This window comes from Streptopelia decaocto (genome assembly GCF_964273445.1).
Source record: "Streptopelia decaocto genome assembly, chromosome: 1".
Classification (NCBI taxonomy): Eukaryota; Metazoa; Chordata; class Aves; order Columbiformes; family Columbidae; genus Streptopelia; species Streptopelia decaocto.
The window spans coordinates 102,956,442-102,973,633 of record NC_138663.1 but is presented as its reverse complement, the minus strand read 5'-3'; positions in this window follow the sequence as shown (position 1 = coordinate 102,973,633).

Sequence of the window (17,192 nt, the reverse complement as noted above, 5' to 3'; positions counted from 1 at the left end):
ACGATCCTTCTAATGTTTATTCATCTTTAAATAGAACCTCAGCTGTCTAGAAGCCACAGTGATAGCCTCCTTACCCTCCTCTTTAAAGCATCTGGTGTTTTTGGACACCCCTCCTGCTAGCCCACCTTTGCAAGTATGTGCTTATGTTTCCATCTGGAGCGCAAGCTGCAGCTCTAACTTGCCCTCAAGCCACCTCTGCTCTCTCCAAAAAGAAGTGCTGACTTGTCTGACCTGCAAAGAGAAAGGGCACATAATTCAAGCTCCATCTTGTTACATCGTTTGCACAAGAATAAAGATGTGTATTTGTACACAGGAAGCAAAATAAACTTTCCCTCCTCATCCATGTGCTCTTTCCCAAAAAGGTCAAAAGCATGTGGACAGAAAAAAAGACATATTTTTTTTTAAGAAGCTGTTTTATTTTCACAACGTGCATCAGCAGTCATAAGCACACAAATCGGAAAACAAAAGGTTAATACCAAACGCATGCAAAAAAACCCATGTCTAAATGCTTCATTTTATAGGACAGGTAAAAAGACCTTCTCACAGAATAAAAAGCAATGAGAACAGAAAAAGGAACATGCTGAAACCCATACTTTGGTAATTAGATAAAATACATACAAACTTTAAAGCAAGTTTTGTAAGAAATTCACTAACTGGTTGTTAAGATTCCACGACTCTTCATAAATAAAATGACAAATACGTAAGGTAAACACCCAGACGCAGTACGCTGGTTTTGCCATCTGCAAATACAAGTCCAAAACAAATTGCTTGCCTTCTGTGCTTGGACTCAAAATTAGAAATAAGTAGAGCCAGTTCAATTTTGGCTCAAGGGATTGGCTCTGAATCGGCTTGCTGAGCCAGAGAGCAGCAATAAGCTTTATGTTTGTAGAATATAATCTTAAATTTGGCACTTGTTCTCCCTGCAGTCCTCTGGCACAATGGCATCTATTAAGACCGCCTACTTTAGTTACCTAACACAAGTGTTAAACATCTCAAAAACAGATGCCTGGACACAGCAGGCATCAACAATGAAATAATTCAGAATACTCAGCTTAGGGCTACTTAGACCATGGAAAGAACCAGGACAGAAAGAAGGCCCCTGAAGAATGATTTAAAGCACTAAAGAAGAAGCCAACTCTCCCCTGTCGCTTGTAAGCCTCTTAACAATGAAGAAGTAATACAGAAAGTTTCTTCGGGAGTGCTAGCGCATTGCTGAAGAGACAATATCCTTAGGAGAGGAGGAGGCTGGGTCCCAGCAGGTGCTTCTCCCAAAGTTTTGCATTAAATGTTTGTGTCTGCCTGAGTTTGGAATGATGAGCTGTCTTGTGTGAGTGTCACACTGCCCAGGTGCCCCTTTGTCCGGCTGCCCCAGCAAGTAGAGCTCCAGCTTGGGATGAGCAAGACCTGCTGCTTCCCAGCACCAACCCTGGGGTCAGCAGGGAGCTGAGCCCATCACCCTCTTTCCCCAGGGGCGTGCTATTTGCTGCTTTCTTAGAGGTCACCTAGTATTGCTTACCTTTGCTCGATCTCACATACCCAAGCAGCACAGTAGATATACTTCCCTGAGCAATCCGCTAATTAAGTGAAGTGGCTTGTGTCCCAGCCTCCAGCTGCAAACTACGAGCTCATGTGCTGCTGGCAACACAGTGAAACTTTGATTCCACATATCCTACAAGATATATGTGTGTATATATATATATACACACACTATAAAATATGAATATACATATGCTATATATTTATATAATCTATAATATATAGATTAAACATTATGCCATACATGTTACAAAGAGCCACATTTATTATAAATATTTATATAATATAATATATATAAACGGAGATCTTACTCATTCAGCAAAAATATAATTCAAAGGTTTTTTCAGTCTTTCTGGGCTGCATTCCTTAAAGCACCTGCCACTGCAAGAAAACCTTTAATCTCAGAATAGCATGAACAAATGCAATAAAGAGGTTCAACAAAGTATAGTGTTGCAGTGAAAATCTCATCAAGAGCTGGAATGATGTAAGGCAATCAGCTAAACTGAATTTCTGCTTCCTCTGCTTCCATTTTTAAGTGTGAATAAATGTAGCATGAATGTAGAATAAACATAATTCTTGCAAGCACCTCCAATCCTGTCTCCCCAGGTTCTGATTGAATTGTTTCATTTCATCACTTGGTTTTCCCAGTATTTCTGTTCTAAATCAGTATGACATACAGACATTGTACATAAAAAATAGTAAGATGTACAAATAAATTCTATTCGTAGTTACAGCAAATTACACTGAAGTTAAGCTGGCCTGCCAAATAATAGCCTGTAAAAGTATCAGAGTGAATTTTACTCTGTTATTATAGGAGAATATAGAACAATTTAACTGGAATCAGTGGACACTGTTCTTATATCATCACAAGTACAAAACGTGGATTACCACCTAATACTGTTAAGAAAGCTTTAGCAGTATTTTGCCTGTTTGATGAAGTCACAAACATTTTTCAGGTTGTCATCAGCATGCCAGAGAGAAAAGACTATGAGACCCACAGTCCTTTTCTCCAAGAACAACAGTACGCAGAATGTGACCACATAACCTCTAATGTGTGTCAGTTCTCTTACATTTGCCCCAAGAGTCTTCCCACTGTATCTTTTCCAGAACTTGTCTTCTTTGAATTTCTATTTTCCTGTGAAATAGTACTTTCTTCCCTTGTGAAGTTGTTTGGTTTTTTTTTCAGCAGAAAAATCAGAACATCTGGGACAGTATTAGAAAGTGTTTGGTGAGATTTTATGGGGTTTAGCCACATTTTCCTTTCTTCTCCAAGGCCCCAGCCTCATCAACAAGTCATAAATGTCTGGTTGTCTAATACATACATCCTGAAGATATGGCCATAATTATTTGTGGACTCAATGTCTTTTAGACACCATAAATAAAACTCACTGTATCAAGAACAGTAAGCAGAGGTCATGAAGAAAAATCTGGATGGTACAAAATTTGGCTGTGCACCTGCTTGGCAGCATGAGTTGTCTTACCCTCAAAAACTAGCAAGTGTATTGTAGAAAGAAGACCACCACTTACAAATCAAATTAGAGATCTTGTAAAAAGATAATATTATATTTGAACATCAAGTCACAATTGTAAGATGATTAGCATTTTCCATTTATTCCTGTGTCATTTGCACAGTACCACTGGTGTCCAAAGCAGTAGATGATAGTTGAGGTGAGATAAGGTGAAGAACTGGTTATTACACAGAATCAGTTGAAAGGCACGGCTGGTACTCCAAGATATAAAATACAGTGGGCTGTATTCTGGCTGTAGATTTTGATCTCTTCAGCCATGCCCAGCTGAAGCATGCATCACCCCATCGCTGGGGTCTGCTTCCTCATTGATACACATTTTGTGCCAAGACATAACACATCTCAGCATCAGGATCCTGTGTCTCTGATCTCTGCTTGCTCACAAGTCACCACCAAGTCCTCCACCTCATGGCTGCCTTTCCTCATCAAAGCTTTTAATGGGTTTATCACACAAAAATGTTGTACAGGCCTGAAATTTGATTGTTGTGGGAATTCATCTGGCTTTGCAGCATTTAAATTCTCAGCCACAATCCTGTGTTAATGTCTTGTGTCTTGAATAGGTTTGCACTTTCCCAGAACAATGTTAGATTAGAGCTTAGCACTTCTGTATCACCCAGCTTCTTGTCACATGCCTTTATTTGCAAAATTAAATCCAGCTTTACTTAGTACATTCTAATGAGTCCAAGCTTCTTCTGTTTACATGTTGGGAGTTTCCTAAGGCTTACGTTACAGGTTGGAAAGTCTACTGTGTACTCTGCTTAAAAGGAAGAATTAAAAAAAAAAAAAAAAAAAAAAAAAAAAAAAAAAAAGAGAGAGTTGAAAAGTAAGTAAGTCCTTAAGTAAAAAGACAAAACTCAGAAAATGCTCCAGCCCTCTAATTAACAGCTTGTTCATTCAGGCCTCGTACATTGCCAGCAAACTACACACTGATAAAACTAATTTTGGATTATTTAGACTTGAGCAAAAATTCTGTGAGTTTAGGGAGCCAGCATGAAAATCACTGGCACAATGACAAGCTCCAGCAATAAGAAAATTCAATTAAATCATTACACGGAAACATAAGCACTGATGGAATTTCCACAGCTTTAATGAGACCAGTATGGAGTTCAAGACCCTGTACGAAAAGTGTGTTCAGTGATGATGGGCTGGGACATTGAGTGCCATTATTTATTTAAAGTCCTAAAAGGGAACTTGTCTTGCACTCTGGATGAGTTGAATCAGCAATAAAAAATGACAGCCTAAATAAAAGACATTCCTCTGCCTCTTTCAGCCTCCCCTTCCAGCACCAGAGAAGAAAAAGAAAAGAGTTTTGCAGCGTTCTCATAAACCGAGAGCTAGGTGACTGTTGGTGAATGAAGGGTGAAGTTCAGCTCCATCCACAGGTCATGGCAATGCTGTAAGGGATGTAGAAGGATTACTTTCCTACTTCAACAATTGCTAAGGAAGTTATCAAAGTAGGAAGAGAACAGGTGACCTGGGGTTAGGGTGTACAAGAGAAAGAGCCATCCACATGGGAAAAGAAACAGGGCAGGAAGCTCCTGATCTCAGAAGTAAAGCATGACCAAATAAATCCAACATATAACTAATGATGCATTTAATAGTGGACAGCTGAATATCAGAAAGACTATGCCTATACTTGTAAATTAAACAGCACAAACCCACGTCTCAGACTCAGCACTGCCAGGCTCCATTCTTTACACCACGAAATTGTTAGTGATCCCTGGTATTGTTCAGGACCATTTCAACTCACACTACTGTCACAGAGGCACCCCAAAGTCAGTTTTAAGCAGACCACAAGTTCCAAAACAGACTTTACTCTGGCTGGAAAAGTGCAGCCAATAAACTGACCAAAACAGGGTTTGTACAATTAGTTAGCACTCTGACAACCTAAAATAAAGGTTCAGATATCAGTTGAGGAGATTATTGGGGTGCAGCAAAATGAGAATAATGAGGATCCACAGTGTGCGTGCACACTCTCACAAGAAACACACCAGAGCTCTCTGACTCCAGGGTACTCACTCGCCTGGGTTAGGCAAGGACTCACACTTGCCTGGTTAGGCAAGGACATATCCAGTAAATTATCACTCACCCAAAAGAGGAGGTGAGGCGCTCCCAATCTCGGGAAGTTTCCTTAGACGGCGTTCCAGTTTAAGGGGAGGGCTCCAGCTCAGCAGACCCGCTGCTCCAAGAAGACCACACAAAGGGAGTCTTTGGTGGGAACCCCATTTATAGTCTGATCAGATCTGGCTGTGGGCATTCCAGAAGCTTCTCAGCTTCTCTGGGGCCCCCCTCCTCTGCTAACGACCCTGTCAACCAACTCCAGGTCCCACAAAAGAGGCATTAACTGCCCCATTGAAGCCTCCAGTTCTCAGAGGGGGATGTGCAACTGTCACAGCTACCCCAAAATTTCCAGCTATGGTTCAAAAGTTAGCAGGGATAGGCAGTCAGCATGCAGCAGCTTGTATTGGAGCAGAGGATGGTTTAGCAGTGTGGACACAACGTGTCGCGTGTCATTCAGTAACAGCACAAGGCAGGACTCCCAGGCAGTTTCAATTAATTGTTATAGATATAGATATAGATATGGACTATATCTATATAGATATAGATATAGTCCATCTCTGTTGCTCCAGTCATAGGAATCGTCCCTGGCCACATTTCTGCTGTTGAAGGGGGAAAGCAGGAGGGGATGAATCTCTGCCCCAAGTCACTGAGAGTACAGGATAGTAACATTTGTTGCAGTGCACGAATGTCTGAGTTCTGGGAGTATGGTCCAAGACTTTACAAGAAATTAAATCAAAACTGTAAGAAATTTCAGCTAAACATGTCACAAGATTATTTGCACAGTCATTTTTCTGTTATTTGGTTTACTTGGATTTCATATCAGCTCTTGAGAACAGAAAGAATTTTCAACTTCATATGAAGTCCTCAAGTCAAAACCTTACTAAGACAAATTTGGACTCCCTCTTTAGGGAGCAGACAAAAATCAAATCCACTACCAAGAAAAAGAATCACTTACTTCAGAACTCATGGGAGAAGGGGAACACTGTTAAAATAAATGCAAAGAAGGTAAACACAGCTCCTCACATTCTCTCGCAAATTGCATTTTTAGAGAAGTATTTTATTAAGGTTAATACTACTTTTAAAGTTGCTGTGGAGAGTTAGTGGGGAAACAATCCTTAGCTTTCAAAAATTGTGCTTTGCAGCCTTCAGAGCATCTTTTTGATCTTTGAACTTTCAGCATCCCCAGCTACCTCTCTTCCACATGCAGCCAGGACCTTTGTTTCAGTGTTTATTGAACAGGTATACGTTACCTTGCTACTTAAATACTGTTCTGTTGACATATCCCAGGCTAAACAAGCCTTTCTTCGCCTGTTTAAAATTAACCATGTAATAGTCGGTGTTTGTAAAAAGGTGCTAAATAAATAAGAGGGAAAAAAAATGGCAGGTCAAGGAGAGAAAAGTGCTTCAGGCAAAGTTTTCCATCATTTTCTTCTTACTGTCATTATGACCATAAAGCATAGCAAAAGTCCAGAGCAAAATGATTCGTCTAAGGTAATAAAGGTCTGATTCTGATTTTCTGATATTCATGAGTATTAGTTACAAGAAAGCTCCTCAGTATTTTACACGCTTCTCATAGCATAAATGGCAACACAAGATTCAAAAGAGCGGGGACTGATGCATTTGGGAACATTAACCTTATTCCCTCCCAGATCCTGATCTTGCCTGTTTGCAGTATTCTCACTTCCAAGTCAGCACTCAGCCACGCTGTTTTCATCAGCACCTCTGTTCTCAAGTGCCTCCGTGCTGCAGGGGACAGTGTGCAGTCAAGACAGTTTGCTCAGGAGGATGCTGGATATTGTGCTGACCACAGGCTCTCCTTCCTCTTTAAAGAGAAGAGAGAATCATCTGTGGAATAAGCCTGATTTTCTGAGGAGGTAGAAGTTATTACTAAGAGAAGCAAGGCAAAAATGGAGAAAAAAGTAGGATAGGTCCAGAAGGGGACATTGAAGAAAAACAAGCCCTGAGTTGCTGCGCTTTTTATAGATGTAGAGGGATTGCCATTTAAATGTTGATGTTTACCAAAGTAAATCAAATATTTATTAAGGAAATCGACTGCTTGAGTGGAAAACTGGAGCTTTTCAGAAGCAATGATGTGCTTACCTGGAGCAAATGGAGATTTTTTTCCTTTTTTTTTTTTTTAATCACCCTTTATAAACAAAAGTAAAAACTAGACCTTGACACAGCATAGTCCAAGCAATTGCTCTGCACTGCAATATTTGGAAATAACCCAGGTTTTCCAGTATTTGATATCTAATGTGGCTTAGCTTCCTGCTTGCACTTCTAAATGAGCCACAGCACTGCTATAGGTAACACCAGTAAAACAGGTTGTACTGTGCAATATTCCAATGGGGGTGATTTCTGCTTCGTCTTACTGCTCTAGAGCAGATTATCTTGCAAGTGTTTGCTACAGGGCCTGATTATACCTGACCGAAATATAAAAAACCCAGTATGTCCTTGCCAGGAACCATGATAATCTAAACAATTCAAATTGTTGTGGGTTTTTTTAATCACAGAAAGGAATCACGGAATTTTAGTTCGAAAACTGGGGAAAAAAAAAAAAAAAAAAAAAGAAAAAAAAGACCGCAACAAAACTTTCTGTGAGAGAAATTCAGTGTTTGTTTGTTTTGAAACAGCCAGACTTTATCAATTCTGCCCCAGTAATACCTCTGCTGCAGACAAACTCCTGGAAAACAGAAGGCAGAATACAGAGAAAATCAAATTACAATTGCATAAATGTCTTTTTCCTGTTACCCAGATTGGAAGCTGTTTCCACAGATATTTTGTGAAACTTTTCCCCCAGCTAGTTAGGTGCAGAATCAACTTGGGGTTTTTTGTCTATTTGTGAGAGTTCCCAAATTTAACATAGGAATATACAGGTTCAGTTCAAAGGTATTGAAATGTTGGTTGTATATCACACGGTTTTTAAGCCCTTGAATGTAATTAGGCTTTGGAAAAGAAAGGATTTTCTACAGCTGTTCTTCTCTGATGTCATTACTTCTTGTAGTTTCCAGTTCAGCTTATTTGTTATGTTATGGAGCATGATCATGAAAGCTCTGTTGTTCATGGTCAAGGAAACATCTGGGAGCAGCTGGCATATTTTATGACCATTCTTCTTGCAGGGTCATACCATAATTTGTGTGAACCACCATCACAGCTGAAAGTTTCCTCGTGTCAATGTGAGTTGACAGATGCTTTGTCTTTGACCTATAACAGCCTACATAAGGACTGGGGATTTTTGTCACATTCTGAAAAGTACAAAAACATGATGAGTTTAAAGAAATTAAACTACTGCAGAAGTTCAGTTGTTGTCAAAATGTGTAACAAGAAAAGATTTGATGAAAACTAGAATGCTATTATTTTTATATCTATAGCAACAGCATTAAGTAACTATATTTCCAAAGTTATCTAACAATTATATCAGGGTCTCATTCCTCTTTTCTTGCACTAGGTTGTCTACCTTCCTGCTTTCACCCCCTTTAAAAATATGCTTAACTTTACTCATCCCTATGCTCCTGCCCATCCAAACCGCAGGCTCTCTCCCAGCCCTCCTAAATTTAGCAACTATTATCATTTTTTTTTTCCAAACCAATCTTTGCAGCCCCAGCCATGCCATTTCTGTCCATCCCAGCTCCCTGCATCCCAGTCAGGACACAGCCTCCCGGAGGAGTTGATGGCACTTTGCCTCACCTCCAGACCTCAATACCTTCTCACTTCTTAGCCAGCTCTCTCCACATAATCGCTGAATCACAGAATGGTTGAGGTTGAAAGGGACCGCTGGAGATCATCTAGTCCAACCCACCTGCTAAAGCAGGTTCACCCAGAGCAGATCACACAGGAATATGCCCAGGTGGGTCTGAATGTCTCCAGAGAAGGAGACTCCACGAACTCTCTGGGCAGCCTGTTCCAGTGCTCTGGTACCCCCAAGGTAAAGAAGTTTCTCCTCATATTCAGATGGAACCTCTTGTGCTTCAGTCTGTGCCCGTTGCCCCTCACCCTGTCTTTGGGCACCACTGAAAGGAGTCTGGTCCCACCCTATTGACACCCACCCTTGAGATATTTATAAGCATTGATAAGATCCCCTCTCAGCCTTCTCCAGGCTGAACAGACCCAGTTCTCTCAGCCTTTCAACATCTACCCAGATGACCCCAAAAATCACACTTTCCCAGGTATCACTGGGACTTATCCCTTTCTGCTTCCCTTTCTGGTGCCCCACCATCTACACCAACATCACCCAAAAGAACTGAGTGCCCCTGCCACCACCTCCCTACACCTGCACTGCTCCCTGCAGCCCTTGCCTTGCCTTTGCACTGCTGGGGTTGCCCACTCTAACCTGACTTGAATGTTTCAACTAAAAGCAGTGTTCGCAATGATTTTTAAATGCTTTATAATTTAATATACTTTATATTATTATATTTCAAGCTCTGTCATCAAAATTCCTGAAGCAGCAGAGAGAAAAAATACTAAGAGAAAAGCTTGTGTCTGTGCACCAGCATAGCCCGGCTAGTATTGTGCTCCTTCTATTTTCCTTGTTTAATGAAGGTTGATGGAATGTGGCCTGGTTGTATACACGTGAAAACTGTATCTCATTAGTTGCTAACTCTTATAAATGTGTCAAAGACTATAACTTGTATTAATGTGCTAAGAAAAGACTTCTATAATCATTACAAGATAATGAAGACATTGCAATCTCAGTTAAATCTATTGTAGGAAGATAAAATGAGCCAAAATCAATCTAAACTAAAAAATTTGAAGGCTATGTGTCTTGAGAGTTTGAAAAATGTAATGTCCTACAAGCAACGTCCAGACAATCTAACACAATTAAATTTGAATAGTATTTAGATGCCAAGAGAAGGCAGAGAGCTCTACTTCAAAATGAAAAATACCAAATTACAGATTACTGTAAATTCTAGAGCAATGAAAATTGTAACGAGATAAATGGGAGGACAGGAATGAAAGAATAAATTAATTTCTTAGAACCTTATGACACAAAGCTTTGCATGCAGTTTTTCTGGTTTTACCAGCATTTTTCTGGGACTTGCATACTTTTTTATTTTGGCTCCTCCCACCACAAGTATTTTGATTGTTTACTTTCTTTGAATTCCTGAAGGATATTGTCTGAAGTTTAAGGAATTCTGTGAAGATGTTAGTATATGCTGTACAGCACTTTTTCACCTGGAAAAGCATACTGCAATAAAGACTCTGGGAATAATGAGAAGAAAGTGTTTACAGGGGAATTGGGGCAGCAACCTTGAAGTCTTCTGCCTTGGAAACACATATTTGAGGACACCAGCTCCTGACTGCAGGACATCACACAGAATCACAGAATGTTAGGGTTTGGAAGGGACCTTGAAAGATCGTCTAGTCCAATTCCCCTGCCAGAGCAGAAACACCTAGATCAGGTTGGTGACACGCCAGAAGGCTGTGCTGACATCCAGCAAGACCTGGACAGTCTGGAGAGTTGGGCAGGGAAAAATTTAATGAAATATAACAAGGGCAAGTGTAGAGTCTTGCATCTGGGCAGGAACAACCCCAGGTTCCAGTATAAGTTGGAGAATGACCTGTTGACAGTGTAGGGGAAAGGGACCTGGGGGTCCTGGTGGACAGCAGGATGACCATGAGCCAGCACTGTGCCCTTGTGGCCAGGAAGGCCAATGGCATCCTGGGGTGTATTAGAAGGGGGGTGGTTAGTAGGTCAAGAGAGGTTCTCCTTCCCCTCTACTCTGCCCTGGTGAGACCACACCTGGAATATCGTGTCCAGTTCTGGGCCCCTCAGTTCAAGAAGGACAGGGAACTGCTGCAGAGAGTCCAGCACAGAGCCAAAATGCTCTCGCAGAAAATGAGTTTCCTTTGACCGCTTTCACATCCCACTGCTTCCAGGAACATTGGTGAGAACCCCTTTGAAAGCAGTAAGACTGCCCACCTCCAGGCTGGATTGGTGACCAGGGAGAGGCAGAAGCCCTGCGCGTTATCACTGCTCAGCATAGCCCATGTTGCTCACCACGTGAGCTTTGCTACCCCATCTTCTGTGCAGCTGCAGCTTTCCTGGGTAATAGCATGAATATGCACCAAAATGAGAGTCTTTCTCCTAGCCCACAAGGTGATCAGAGTTACCCTTAGGCCACACAACCCCTGAAACTCTTGGATACAAAGTTAATGAGAGTACGCAGTGCAGACTATTCTGTTAACAACCCACAGGGCTGGCACTAGACTGATGCATCAAAAATTATTTATATCCAAGCAAGCAACTGCATGTGGTAGAACAAACTGTTCTGAGGATCACCCCGTATTCAAATAACTCAGACCTTGGCACATACCGTAGATCTCAGCACCTCATGCATCAGTAGTTGCCATCTCCTGCTGCTGCCCGGCAAACACACTGTCATGTTGCTGCTCACGCTTGCAAGCAAACAAACCTGTCCTCTTGTTGTCACCTGCTTAATCCTCAGCTAGCTCACCCATACACCTTCTGACCTACTGAGAGTGTTTCCACTGAGGTAAATGGCAAAAGCCAAGAGTGACCGCAGCTGCAAAGGTGGCTACCTTACCTGAAGACTAACACAACACTGAAAAGATGCTACAGAAACTATCACAATCTTACCTGAGGACAGCTTGGCCTCCTTATTGTTCACAGTAATGAGACACCTTAGCCGTTCTGAAAAAGGATACAAACTAGAAAGACGTTTGCATTAGTTTATGAAAATACCTTCCAAAAACCTAACACGGTTAAATAGATAGTAATAAAATAAGCCTTGGTAATTCTATACAAGCTAAGCCAGCCAGAAGGATTCTGAGAAGGATTTTCAGCATTTGTGTTCTCACAAATTAATTGTTACTTTCTAGGGAAATTATTCTAAATATAACAAAAAAATCTCAACTAAGGAGTTTGATAGTGCCCTCATAAACCTGTAAAATAACAATGCAAACACATAAGCATTTTTAATTTTTTGGTTAAGTCTATCACAGAATGCTGATGTATAGAGTGGAATTATGTTCTCAGGAATAAATCCCTGGAACCACCTCTGGATCTATCCACTTATGTCATATTGTACCCATTACAGCAGTATTTGAACACCTTCCAACTACTTACAACACAAATAACAATCTTTGTCGCATTTCCCACAATAAGATTGCATTCATATTCATTTCTATGCTAGCAGATTAGTTGGTTTGTGTATCTGGTGTCTGTATACTGTGTATCACAGCTTGTCTGGTGTCTCCGGGTATAACAGAACTGAAGTAATAGCTGGTTTGTCTGGTAATACTGTGTGTATGTACAAGCCTGAGAAATTCAACAGGTAAATATTGCATTTGTTTTTGAAAGTAAGTCTTATTTATCACACCAGCATTTCTCTCATTTTGTAGAGGCAGATTATCATCTCTACGCCTGACATTTTCTTGTCACAGTGGTTCAACCCTGCGTGCATCTTCTTCCAAGATAAACCCTCCAAGAAATATTGGTAGTGAAATTTTGATTTTCACAGTCATCTAATAAAAAAGTACTTCATTATTCATTCTATAGGAGTCTCTCAGGAAATATAATAGCAAACTCTCTTTTAACAGCGAGATGCTTCCGTTATAAATCACAGGATACCAAACTGGAAAGGTAAAACTCGCAAAGAACTTTCAAATTAACAGAGAACAGATGAACAATTAATAATAATTAATTATTTGGAAATGAATGCCACATCAATTTATCATTGAATATTTGCGAAGGCAGTACATGCACTTGTATGCCTTATACTGTTTTATAGGGTCACTACTGAACACTGGCTCAATCCATCCCAGTATGACTGACATAGTTAGGTCATTAGTCCTTCACTGACTTCTCCACACAAATTGTATGAAGGATGATGTCAGTAATAAAGTAAATGCTCAGCTTCTTTGGAGATAAAAGAATCACAAATTTCAAAGCTTGAGCCTCTTACTTCAGTGTGACTGGCTGTAGATGGTTATGCAAGGATTTGTAGAATCTCTGTATGTACAATTTAAAACAGCTTGATACTCTGAATTCCCTGTGTTTAATTTGTGAAGACTGCAATTTTACTTCATAAACAGAGTTTGTCTTCTCTCCCCGTCGGTTGTTTTATCTCCTCATTTTTATTTTGTACTCAAATTCCCAAGAACGGTGATTCAGGGCTAACAGCTGAGCAGTGATGCCATCTTTCTGTCAGCATGTATCACATAACCCCTTATGGAAACATTCAGCAGCTACTCACTGCTAACTTTCTCACTCCTATAATCACACATGCAGCATGTTAGGAGAATTAACAAGGCCCTTCCTCTACCATGGTCATGATGTGCACTATCACAAAAACCACTTCTTGCCATGTGATGGGATTGTACACGTGCATCACATATCCTAAGTGACTTCACGTATCCATCTCAGACCACAGCAAGAAGCACGCCACCTGCAATAAATACATTTCATCCCCAGTCTCGTGGTGGAAAAGCTCACTCAGTCTTCAGGAGGCAGAATGTCAGGGAAGAGGTTGTGACCTCCCAGAGCAATTCATCCAGCCCACTTCAGGCTGTCTCCCCATCTCCAGGCTACACCCAGGATATGAGGTGTCAGCATGCAGTCCACAGACTGGCCGAACTGTTCTAGTCATTAAATTTTTGTCATCCTCTGTTCACGTGGAAATTTAATGGGACAAAATGTTCATTATCACACTCGCCAGCTGCTTTCCTAAACCTAAATTTCAAGGGAGAAGTAACCAAGCATGGGATTATCAAGTGTGGATTTGGGTCATCTGAGAAGGATGAGAAAGGTTTTAACTGACACAGAGAACTTTGGTTTAAGCAGAGAAGCAGAGGTGAGTCCGGGAGAGGAGGCAGAAAGCTAACTACACTACAGATCAGAGACCCTGTATGGAGAGGAGATGTCATTGCTGCAGAAGGAGGATTCTGCGCACTCCAAGCCCAAGGACAGTTCCAGAGCAAGGAGAAAACTGGAGTATGGGTATATGTGAAGACACTCTGATTCCGATTTCTTATGCAAGGTAACATAAAGAATTACCTTTTTCTGGAACATTTACCAAAACTGCATCTGCACACAGTCATAGCTCTGAGAAAGAGTGAGCAACTGCATTTGAGGGACACCAAGGGATCACCATTGTTCCTGGCTAGTTCAGGCTTCTAGACATTAAAGCCCTGTTTGTGAGAAAGATGCCCAGGCTTCACATAAGAAGTTTATCAAAGAGATCAAGGAAACAATACGAGCATTATTCAAGTGGCAGAAATCTTAAAAGTACACAGGATCAACAGGAGCCAACCCAGCATTGTGACACATACCTAGCTTCTTTAAAAAGCCTCGTTCAAAGTTCACATTCCTTCAGGATTCTTAGAATTTAGCTGGGACTTCAAGTCAGAATGTCTCAGTCAAACGCAACCCAGATAATGAGACCCAGAAGCAGCAATTAATGAATTCTCAAACGAAAATACACTTGCTTTCAATGTAACAAAACTAGTTTATGTACAGACACTTCCTTTAGATTTACCAAAAAATATTTTGAGTTTCCAAAACTATATCAGTTTGCCATATCCTGAGGTGCTCATTCAACTTCTATTCTGTTTGAACCCAGGACAGAGGAAAGAAAATTTAGTGAAGCCTTCAGGATTTGATGCTCAATGGGAATTTATGTCTCCCAAACCAGCAGTTATCTACTTGTTGCCTGCAGGCCATTCATTTGGGCTTGCCTGCAGCTAGGCTTTCCTGGACAAGGTCTTTCTTATTTGGGAATTTTCAGTGGAGGAAATCTGAGGGATATATCCATTTTTCTGGGGTTTCTGGACTGCTGTATGACAGGACACTCCCAAGGTTTTCTTGCTTAGGCATAATCCAACTCAACAGCACCCGCCCAGCCAGCTCTAGAACTACATAGGGCTGCTGAAGAAGTAGTGAATTTGCTGTAGAACAAATCTGTCCAATCTGCCTTGGTTTTCTTATACATAAGCAAATCAGCAGTACCCCCATAAACAGTGGATCCGACCTTTCTCAATAGCAGAGCTATGAAAGCAAAATACTGCACATTTACTGAACAAAGTATAAACACATATATCCGTCTGACATTTCCAAGACTCAGATTTCACCTCTCCTGCCCCGAAGAAGAAATCAGCTTCTCATAGATGACCAGCAGTCAGATCTCATGAGCGAGAGCTGAGAATATACTGAAGGCAAGGCCAGCATGACTTACCTCCCTCAGCCTTCACACACATTTTCTTGATGAAAGTAGTTTATCTAGTAGTTTATCCTGATGAAAGTAGTTTATGTCCCCATTCCTAGGGAGATCGCACTGCGGTGGGTCTCCAGGTACTTCTGCACAAGAACAAACTACACTGAGAGCAATAGCAAATGTTTCTATGAAAACGTCAACCCAGGAGAGCATTCTCACTGGAATGCCATAACGGAGGTAATTGTACAGTGAAACTAGGTCCAAGTCATGATTAGACAAATAAAACAAAACAAACTGTTGATGCTCCAAATATTGAAAATTTATGAACCTACCTAGTATTTTCTTTTCGTGATTACTCATTTCTATTGCATCAAACATGCTATCTTTTCCCATAAATTTCAAGTCACTTTGCCTGCTTTTTTTCTCTAAGTCGGCCAAAACATTTATGTCTGGAGCACTGCAATATCGGGTAAAGGCAGTAGAATGGCTTGCCAAATAATGTCTGTGGACACATACAAAAGCTGGAATGAAAAACAAAGTGTTGATGCTGGCCTATAAACAGAAGTTGGGCTTTCGAGCTTGGCAGGAGGTAAGTGGTTTGTTTGTTCTCCTGGGGTTAAGTATTAAGCTTCTGAGGCTTAGAAGGGAAATAAATCCAGATGTCTCATTTTCTAAGGAAGTGATGTACTCAGCAAGCTATTCCATAATCAGAGGGGCACATTCATCATGACTTTTCATTGCCACCTAAAAGAGAGACTTGCTATTTTTTGAGAGAACAGCTGCAGATAAAGGTGTCTCCACACTGTGGTTTCTCCACCTTCTTTTCACCTACTTTTAAATACAGAGCAAAAGTACTTAAGCTTGTATCTAGGCTTAGCCTAAGGTCAGTGGAGTCAGCAATTTCCAGAAAGTTTAGATCAGACACTAGGTAGGACCTCTGGCTCCTGGAGATGCAGGTCTTCACTGACTACAAAGGAAGTACAGGCACTTCAGCTGGAAGCTTCAAGTTGGTAATATAAACACAGGAGATTTTCAGGTAACTCACTGGGACACCCAACTGCCTCTCTGGGTTGAACAGAAAACCTCAGACATGGCTTTCAGCTTTGGATCCCACCTTGTGGATTAAGCACCAAAAAGTCATGCACTTAGGTCCTCTACTATCTCTATCTTTTTTTCCCCTCTCCTCTCTGTTAGTCAACTCCTGAGTCAGTTTCAAGTTTCACTTGACCCCTAAGGAACTACCCTGGAAAACCTCAGAAACTGATACTGAAGAGTCATGTGTAGCTCCTTGACTATGAGAGACTTATGAGCAGTTCAGATGTGGTTTCTCCCTCAAAGCCATACCTCTCAGGGTTGTGCTGGCCCTATGACCAGTAGGTCATCTAAATCTTTGGCTGCTAGAAGAAGCTGCTGAGACTGACTTTGCTGGGTTGCAACCCACCTATGTACCTAACTCAAGAGCTGTTGCCATCTCCTGTCCTTGTGTCCTTGTGTCTAGAACTTTCTGTAGCTCTTGGAGGAGAGTAACAGGCATCTTGTCACTCCTGTGGAAACTGAGCAATGCATTTGCAGGATCAGGCAGCCTACCTTTATCTGAGGCAGGTCAACATGAGTACACACCTAATCTATATTCCGTACTGCTTCTCAGTGCACTTCTAGTCTCAGTTCAAAGTATTTGTGACTAAAGCCTTTTATAGCAGAGGATACATGTAACACAGAGGAAGCCTTTTACCTCCTCAAAGCCCCCTTGTAGCAGGAAGATTGGTCAGCATGCTGTGGTCTGTCTCAGGATCCAGATGCAGGTACATGTAGAACTATTATCACCCACTGCACTGAGCACAGCCGTTTACAATTATGGAAATTCAAAAGGTCACAGAAACACCATCACTGAGGCAGT